The sequence below is a fragment of the Belonocnema kinseyi genome, chromosome 2 (genome assembly GCF_010883055.1).
Source record: "Belonocnema kinseyi isolate 2016_QV_RU_SX_M_011 chromosome 2, B_treatae_v1, whole genome shotgun sequence".
NCBI classification, from domain to species: Eukaryota; Metazoa; Arthropoda; class Insecta; order Hymenoptera; family Cynipidae; genus Belonocnema; species Belonocnema kinseyi.
In genome coordinates, this window is record NC_046658.1 from 93,692,704 (window position 1) to 93,702,823 (window position 10,120).

A 10,120-nucleotide genomic window follows, 5' to 3' on the forward strand; every position below is an offset into this window, starting at 1 on the left:
TCTGATTTTCGTTCTCTTTCGATTTAAGCCCGACTTTTTTCTGTTTTTTATTGTATAAATATACTGTAAATAAATATATATATATTTATTAGATTTTAAATTTAAATCATTAAAATTTTTGTCCTAAATTAATTTTTCATTAAGTCAGAAACGATTTTTAACAGCAGCATGTCCAATCTAAAATGAATTCGCCCTATTATATTTTCTTAACAATTAATGAAAACATTACGTTAGTTAAATAAGTACGATTATTAATTGTGGTACACACTGTTCATTAATATCACGTAAATTAATGTGAAGGATGTGAGTGAATTGAAGCTGCTAATTTTTTAATGTCAGGTGTCATGGATCTATTAATTTTTAACATAAAATAATTTTCCACGTCTTCTAATCGATTCCTGTACTTATTCTTCATGAAGGCCATCGAAGAAAAGCCCAATTCGCATAAATAAGAAGTAGGAAAAGGAACTAAAACTTTTAATGCAGCCATTGCAAGTTCTCGGTATTTCGATTTAATAGAAACCCAAAAATTGGATATTGTGCGTTTTTTAAATTCAGATTTTAATAAAATTTGATTACATAAATCGAACAACTGATATTGCAAATTGGGCTCTAATCCCGCGTGCATTGCCAAACTTCGTTCAAACGGATTCAATATCCATGCATCTTTGTACTCGCTTTTTTTTTTGGGGGGGGGGAATAATCGTGAATGTTAATTTTCAAACCATTTAAATGTTCGATGATGGACGATTTTTTGTGCGCGTCAATGGCACCGTATTTTAACGACTCAGATAGGAAAGGAAATGCATCATAAAGATTGGAATCAATCTGCATGATCCAATACTCGACCTTTATGAGAAAGCTTTCCACAGAATTCTGAAGAGAAATCATGTCTGTGCACGAACCTTTCATGTTGACATTTTTTAAATTTAAATGTCCGAAAATGTCTCCCAATTATTCACAAAGTACCGAAAATAAACGACTATTTAAAGAACTACTTTTGATAAAATTTACTATTTTAACCGAATCGTCCATCACTTCTTTTAATAATGCTGGCAAAGATTTGACAGCTAATGCATATTTATGAATAATTCAGTGATACCAAGAAGAGTTCGGCGCGACTTCTTTGAAATATTTTACAAATCCTACATTTTTCCCAGTCATCGAACTAGCACCGTCGGAAGAAAGAGCTAGACATTTTTTCCAATCTAATTAAAAAAAAGCCGTTTTTTCCATCATCCCTTGAAATAGTGAATGTCCCGTTGCCTGCCCCTCCATACTTTAAAAAAAAGCATCCGTTCTTCAATGTCCTCTTTGCCAATGAAGCAAACGAATCCCAAAAGTTGTTTAACATTGCTGACATCAGTTGAGCCGTCCACCTGAATAGCAAAGGCTTCACTAGAGTTTAGCACATTTTTAAGTTGACCCCGCATATCAATCTCCAGTTCCGTGATTCGCCTATCAATTGTTCGCGCGGAGTGTGGGATATTTTCAATGATTTGGGCCTTCTTATCACCCCAAAAAATTCGAGTCCATTCCGCACAAATTGGACTAATTAATTTTCCCACTTCTGTTTGTGGCTAACCTGCCCGGGCAATAGCTAGTACTGCAGCATATGAGCACTCACATAAGTTTCGCCTCAATCGTAAGTCCTCGTTGTCTTCTACTATTGATTCACTACCCAACATTTCCCGGTCTTTTCCCTCCAAAAACTCAAGTTCGCGCAATTTGGTTTCAAAGACCTCGACCGGAAGGTTTTGATATTCTGGATGCATTCGCTCAAAATGACGTTTCATTTTTGAGGGAGATTCAAGCGAGACGGTAAATACTTCAAAACGAATTGAGCACTGCGGGTCATCACTTTCTTTCATGCGAAAACCGTACTGCAAATAGTCCGACATTTTTCACGTCTTTAAGCCTTTGACTTTCAGAGAGAACTAACAGTTAATTGCCATTTAACACTTTGACAAGGTCAGAAAAGAGTAAAAGTGGGGATTAAGGAATTTAGCATATCTTCCAAATTTTCCAATGACTTCATAATTGAAGATTTCGCACGCACATCTCCAACAGAGTAGAAGTTATGACTCCTTCTAATCATTTTGTCCATGGCACAGTGATTCCACAAATCGATATGCCCAAAGTATAATACATAATGAAGACTACTAAGAAGATGAATTTAGGTTATCAGGATATCTTCACAATTTTACGAAAATGACCATTCCATTGAAATCCATTCCAAGATTTATTTCATTTTGGTACTTATTACACCTCAAATGTTCAGACTTAATAGGCAAATTTCATTTCGTTTTGTTCAAAGTTAATTTTTCTAGTAGAAAGTTAACTTTTCCATTCGTGGCTGAAAAGGAGGAGGGTCAATAAGGCCGGTTTTTGGGCCATCTACAGATTAGCCTCAAACATGTTTTATTTTATTCATCTAACTAGGTCTCATAACCCCTTAAAATGATTTTTCCTGAGAGTGATCTGATTTCAAGATATAGTCATTTTTAAGTTCGTATTTTACATGGGTTTTCGCACTTTCATTCAAATCATGCTAAGTTTCTCATTGTTAGTATTGCTCACGCAAAATCATACTTGGCCAAAAACTACGCACGTATATGCGTTACAACATATGTTAAAGCCATCATTTTTCTCGAGGTACTTAGCCTTCAAAATAGGGCTCATTTTTATACTTTATTAGGTTTGTGATCATGAAAGGAGTAAAAATGTCCTACTTTATCAGATTTATTAGCAATAATTTCTATAAAATAATCGAAATAATCTTGGAGACATTTTTCTAAGAAAAGGTATATTAGTTTACAGTCAATCAGAACTTATGGTCGATTAGAGGCTAGGCACTCTGCAACAGCCTTATTCGTCTGAATTGGTTTGGTCATTTGAAGATGATGCTGCTTCTCCTTCATTTCCCGACCAACACGATGCATCATTCACGTGACTTTCGAATTCACGTGAAGGTCTGGGAGTGTTTTGGTTATATCTAGAGTAACCAAGATACCACAGAACACTGGCAATGTGAGCGCAACATCCTACCACTCTTGCACCACTTTTGCACTGACAGTACTAACCACTTATCGGATTTGGTCGAGGATTAGTTTCTATCCATAAGTTATACACTTTAGAAGATGTATGCCGAGACTGGATTTGTACTCTTAGAATGCCTTCCTTCTGTTTGTGGACAAGAAGGGAGTACATTCCATCATCAGATAAATGTTCCTCGGTATACGATTGGGCTTGTTTCAGCTGATATACTCCGAGTGGGATGTATCGCAATTCATCAAGAGTTAACCTAGGAAAATCAGGTAGTGTTTCTTGCGTTATAGAAAGCCACGATGCCCTCCTTTTCGCCCAGTTTTCCTTTTCTGCTCGCTCTTGTAGGCGATTAGGCTACGAAGCCAGTCACAACATTCGTTCAGCGATCAGATGATCATCGGAATTATCATGAATTCTAGGAGGTCGGAAAGCATTACAAAGAGCACAGACTATTCTGACGTAATTGCCGATGTACGGTATTTGACTATTTGGAAAAACATCACTTAAGGCTCTCCAAATTTTTATCAACTCACTGACTGCTTCAACCACCCATCGGACTTTAGTAACGAGCCTTGATTCGTTTGCTTCAATCGTAGTGTGTTGTGATCCTTTTTGAAGAAAATGAGGCATTTTGGAAACGAATCCAAGATCTTCTAAAACCTTCAGGCAGTCCCGAAAACCGCGATCGACAACGATAACAGAGTTTGAGGGCATCCATGTACGCAGTTTTATTGAATCTTGTTTTAAAAGACTTTCAAAGATACTAGCGTCGTTGTTCTTGCCATCAGCAAAATACGGACCGAAAACATCCACTATATATCCTGTCGTCATTACTAACATCATGGGCTTGACCAGATTCCTTCCTTTATGCATAGAATAAGTCCGCCTTTGAAAAGACTAATTGCTACTCTTTTGGATAAACATGTATGTAACATCAGCTAAAAGGATACATACATCTTCTCCATTTGCGAATAGCGTTTTTGCCGTTGATGTAGTATGGTCCTTAATGACTGATTGGAAAGACCTGTGCGCAACTTGATCAACAATAATGCAAGGCACAAACGCACAGAACGACCTTTTGTCGAACGCACTTCAATTGCCAAGTACTGTGCAACGTCATTAAATTGATTTTTCGTCAAACCGGTGAGCCTATAATAATCTTTATCCTCAAGCGCAGATGGATCATCAAAATTCAACCCTGTTTTTTTTGCCTCCTCACGCAAATCATTCAGAAGTTTAGAAATTGACTCAGCGTTCATGTGAGTAAAATCAGAGGTGGCTTGTATAGACGCAACAGCCTCTTTCTTAAGAAAACCATTATCAACCAAATGAGAAGCACAGCATCTCGCTTTTGCAGGAATAAAAATACCAGTATCGACTTAAACCCTCAATGGAGCAAAAGGTTTGATTCTGATACGATTAATCTTATGATGACAGACAATGCATCTGGATTGAGAAATCATACATCTTCTTATTGGAAGTTTGATTTTCCTACAGTCAGAATATGAAGTTCCATCTTCACTGGAAGATTCTGAATTTTTGTGAATCTGACTCTTACCTGGTTCTAAAACATTTGATAAATAATTTTCAGAAGAACTCATCTCTTTTGCATCTGTAATCCGACGCTTTTTAATCGAAAAGCATCGAGACTATCGCAAACCTTTGACTGAATGGTCAAGGAGCTATTAAAAGCAGTTTTAAGAACATTTAATGCCCGTTCATCCTGAACTACTGATAGATGACTCTTTGGTTTTAAGAATTTGCCCCAACAAGAACACTGTTTTTTCGGCATAATAAGTGGTAATTAAAACTTAATTCGCAAGTAATTATTTCACCTGAAAAAATAAAGAGAATCTGAGACTGATGTACAGAACTATTAAATAATAAGGATTTAAAAAAAAAGTGTAGCCTCTCATGCCTATGAAGTACCTGTGCAAAAAACTTACAATCGCTATGAAACTAGTCGATGCTGATAAAATAAAACTACCATAAAATAATCTGGATCAGATGTATGTACGCAGTAATATCACATACAGTGGATAAGAACTCTTTGACAGGTCGAAACGTGGAAGAAGAATGAAGGAGAATATAGCTAAAAGCATCGGCAACAAACGCGAATACCATGTGGAGGGGGAAAACAGTTGATTTTAATCTCACTCTTCTTTGCCCAAGGGCGTCAAAGTGGCTAAGACCGGCAGTAAATGTTTCTTGCGAAAAATAACTTAAAAATAATAAATTAATAACAATAAATTAATACCTTAAAATAATACGCTCGGTTTTTCGTAAAGTATAAAAATAAGCCCTATTTTGAAGGCTAAGTACCTCGAGAAAAATGATGGCTTTAACATATGTTGTAACGCGTATACGTGCGCAGTTTGTGGCCAAGTATGATCTTGCGTGAGCAATACTAGCAATGTGAAACTTAGCATAATTTGAATGAAAGTGCGAAAACCCATGTAAAATACGAACTTAAAAATGACTATATCTTGAAATCAGATCACTCTCAGGAAAAATCATTTTAAGGGGTTATGAGACCTGTTTAGATGAATAAAATAAAACACGTTTGAGGCCAATCTGTAGATGGCCCGAAAACCGGCCTTATTGACCCTCCTCCTTTATCTTTGTTATTTAAATATTCAAATATTTGGTTTAAAATTCGACTATTTAGTTAAAAATTACTATTTTTCAAATGAAGATTAATCTTTTTTGTTGAAATTTCATTTGTTTAGTTAAAAATTTAACTATTTAGTTAAAAATTTAATTTTCTCATGTTGAAAGTTAATTTGTATACTTTGAATTTAATCATTCGACCGTTAGGGACTGAGTCTAAGAACGCGTGTGGAATAGGTGGTAGAGTATATGGCAATGAAGGGTTGATTGCTATAATAGACTTCGTTCGAACACGCGTATGCTCGAAGATAGTAGATTAAAGCAATGAAAGGTTGGTCAGTTATTTATCAATGTAAGATCAGGTTATAAGGAAAGTAAGAAAAATCAACAGACATTCTTATATATGCTCAAAAATGTGAGGCAGATTCGGAACTGATGATTGAATATAATGTTTAATGTGCACCAAAAAATATTTTATTTATATTAATTGCACTTTATTTATTTTTTAAATTATGAAATTGTACTTACGGTCGCTTACAAACATAATCGAACGCTCACACGCTATGAAAAATCGTACCCGCTGGGGGATTCGAACCCTGCCTAAACAACCTAAACCCTAAGCCTCCGCACGCTCTAGCTAATTACGCTAATGTATCGCTTGGATTGTCTTGACAAAATATCAGCTAAGATTTTACACTGAAAAGCCAGGGCTACAAATGGAATATATTTATTTTCTATTTTTTCGTTTCATACATTTTATATGAATAGGTGGATTTAAAAATTTTCAATCAAACTACTTAAATTTAATTTATTAAAATTTTAACACTTAAATCTTCTGTTAAAATATTCATTTGATTTGTGATTTTTGTTCAAATTGTAAATCTCGAAAATTTAATGGATTTATTAATTTTAAATGCATTATAAGAAAAAAAGTAATTAAATTTTAAGCGAACTTTCTAGCCTAGAAAAAGAATCGAATGATTAAGGTTCTAATAAGGGGCCATTCACAAAGCACGTGAAACGTTTTTCAGGAACTTTCACCCCCCCCCCTCCCATTCTTCCTACATCATACTTTTGCCCTTGCTTTTAATATGGGAAATGATTTTTCGGCAGACCCCCCCCCCTCCTAAACATATCAGGTATTTTGTGAATGACCCCTAATCTGATTTAGTAAAAATCTGAAAGTAAAAACAAAAGCAGCTACAGTAAATAATTTATTTCAACACTTACATCAAGAAATAAGTCTTAAAAATGCAAATTTTCAAATACTAAGACTTTTATAAAATTTTGCTAAAAGCTCATAATTATTTATACATTTTTATCAAATATAAGCATTCACATTAGATGATATAATAAATGATAGTATATTAGTATAATAAATTACAAACATAGGTGAGTAAAGTAAACGCCGTTGACTCATATAGCGCGCTTCTCAGAACGGGCAAACGCTAAGCGCAGAAGGTTTGAGTTTGGCTAAGAAATCACTTTTTCAAAGGCCTTACACAAAAGAAATGACAGACATACATGTTACTGACCACTTCTTGATGCGTGTTTCGTATATAGACATCGCTTGTGTCGCTAAAGCTACTAGGATTGGTTCTATTCGCTGATCATGGGCGCTTAGCTCGCATTGTTCTTTAATAGGAAATTACTGATAATATTTTTTTAATGAATAAAATCATAGAAAATTTTATATGTTCAGAGATCTGATTTTAGCATACTTTAGGACACTTTGTCACATTATATACTAACAGTGTAAAGAAGTGCGCTTCATGCATGTATCACTTTAAAATTCTTTGTGATTGAATTTCTGTGGCCTATCGGACATTCCGTGACTTCTTCTGCAGACAATACATTAACAGCGCCGCTCATCATATTTATTTTTACCCGTTCTGACGCCAACAAAGAACCCGGATACGATTTATATATTCCACGAAGAATTGTGTGCCTACTTGACGTTTTTTCTAATATTGCCCAGACGTCCCCACTGGACGTTGATAATACAATTTGTTCTTCAGTTGGTACTTGCTTGAGGACATGCTTTGCGGTTTTCAATTGAATTCGCTCATATGCAGGAAAAACGTATCTTCGAAGTTCGAAAACTCGGTTCGGATTACTGCGAAGAATAATCCGAGCAAATCTGAGTTCTTCAAATTTAAATCCAAGTACGTGAGAAGATCTTGGCCATCCCGGAGGAGACTTGGACCTGGCACGAAGAGCTGGCACGGCAGATGGAGGAGAATCCTCAGAAGACTGAGGCTGGACACGAAAAGGAGGTCTAGCAGGAAAATTATTGTCAGAAGATAAAGAAGATGCACAAGGTTCGCGACGAGGGACAGCAGGAATAAGTTCGCCATTGGGCAAACACTCGAACTGTGTACTTAATTCTGTAACAAGAAAATGAGGAGTACAATTTTTTTAACATCAAATCTTACTTTGATATATCATGAGTTTCAAATGTGATTGCAATAATTACGGATTCAGTTGACAACGTAGTTGTTTTAAAGAAACCTAAAGTATTGATTCTAGAAGAGACTTTTTATATAGAAATTATTTTCTGCTTTGAACTGTTTTCAAGTTTTTCAAATTCACGATGCACTTTTTGAATTGTAATAAAGATTATTTAAAATTATATAGAAAAAACTTTAAGAAAGAACGATTTTGCAATATTACTTGAATATTTAATTATTTTAAGAAGTTTGGCGTGTCTGTTCTCCAATTTTGTCTAGTTTTGAAGGAATAAAATTTTTTAGAAAATATTGATCTCTATGATTGTGCATTATATTTATTGATGTAAAATATAGAGCTGGGCTTTTTCGGTAAATGCGCAGTTGAAAACTTTGGCTCCTATCCTTGGCCATCTTCCGGATGTCAATTAAGTAAAAAGATCCCCTTAAAAAAAGTTCCATTGAAGCGTCAGTTCTCAAGGATGACAACTTATACTTGAGTTGCAACATTAACGAACACCACTTTTTTTCCTGTGAAAAATTGTTATCGTAATCGATACTTTGGACAAAGTTGTTAATTTCCATATTTTTTATTTTCGACAGATTGCATATAATTTTATTATCTTTAAATTAGGACAAACATTCAGTTATTATAGAAATATATTAACTTACATTAGCTAATTTGTCATCTGGTATCGAGAAAATGAATTTCCCTGAAATCCGTATAATGCATTTGGAGGTCAAGTTTGTTGTTTTTCTCGCGTTTCTTGATATTTAAATATAGTTACCGCCTACAACCGGAAAACCTGTAAATTATTATGACTGCAAAACTAACGAAGTGTCTCGCTGTCCCGAATTTCGGGACGACTAGCCTATTTTCACTGTTTGTCTAGTCTTTCCGAAAATTATGTATTTTTTCAATTTTAATCCTTTTGAGTTAGCCAATGATAATCAAAACTGCTAGTTGTCCCTACAAAAAATTCAGAAACGAATAAAGCTAAAAGTTAGGTTATATTTAAGAAAATGTAGTCCTTTAAGTTTTAACTCATGCCAATCAATATACATATATATTTGCTTTGTGTCACGATAGTCTCAATTTCGTTCCAAACTTTCCTATAATTTTCGCGCGCTTGGTTTTGATCTTATTTTTATCATTTGAAGCTTGATAAAACTGAATAATTTATATTTTTATTTATTTTATTTATAAATGGAAATTCACCAAAACTCTTCAAGTAAAAGTAAAAGGCCTTTAAAAAAATACTCTCTTATTTTATAAACATTTTTCCGTAAAAACCACTTTTTCAATATCTCATTAAGGGAAAGGTGGCCTTGTATCTGATCACAGAAATAATTTAAGGCCACATCCCCTACTACTTTTCCTAGACCCTATGAGGGGTGGCAAGGCACCCCTGTGACTGGTGATAAAAATAATATAAAATCATACCATTGCCTCTTTTCCAACGCCTCGTGGGGGTGGGAAAGCACCCTTGTGACTGATCACAAAAATAATGTAAGATCACAACCCTGTCCCTTTTGCAACACCCCGTGGGGGCGGGAAGGCACTCCTGTGACGGGTGACAGAAATAGTGTATGATCACAGCCCTGTCCCTTTTCCAATGCCCCCGGGGGAGGGGCAAGGAACCCCTGTTTGTGGTCACAGAAATAATATAAGATCATACCCCTGCCCCTTTTCCAACGCTTCGTGGGGGGTGGGAAGGCACTCCTGTGACTCGTCACAGAAATAATGTGAGATCGAACCGCCGCCCCTTTTTCAACGCCCCGTGTGGGCGGTAAGGCACTCCTGTGTCTGGTCACAGAAATAATGTAAAATCACACCCTTGTCCCTTTTCCAACGCTCCGTGAGCGGTAGGAAGGCACTTCTGCGACTGGTCACAGAAATAATGTAAGATCACGCCCCTGCCTCTTTTCCAACGCCCCGTGAGGAGCAAGAAGGCACCCCTGTGACTGTTCACAGAAATCATGTAAGACCACACCACTGCCCCTTTTCCAACCCC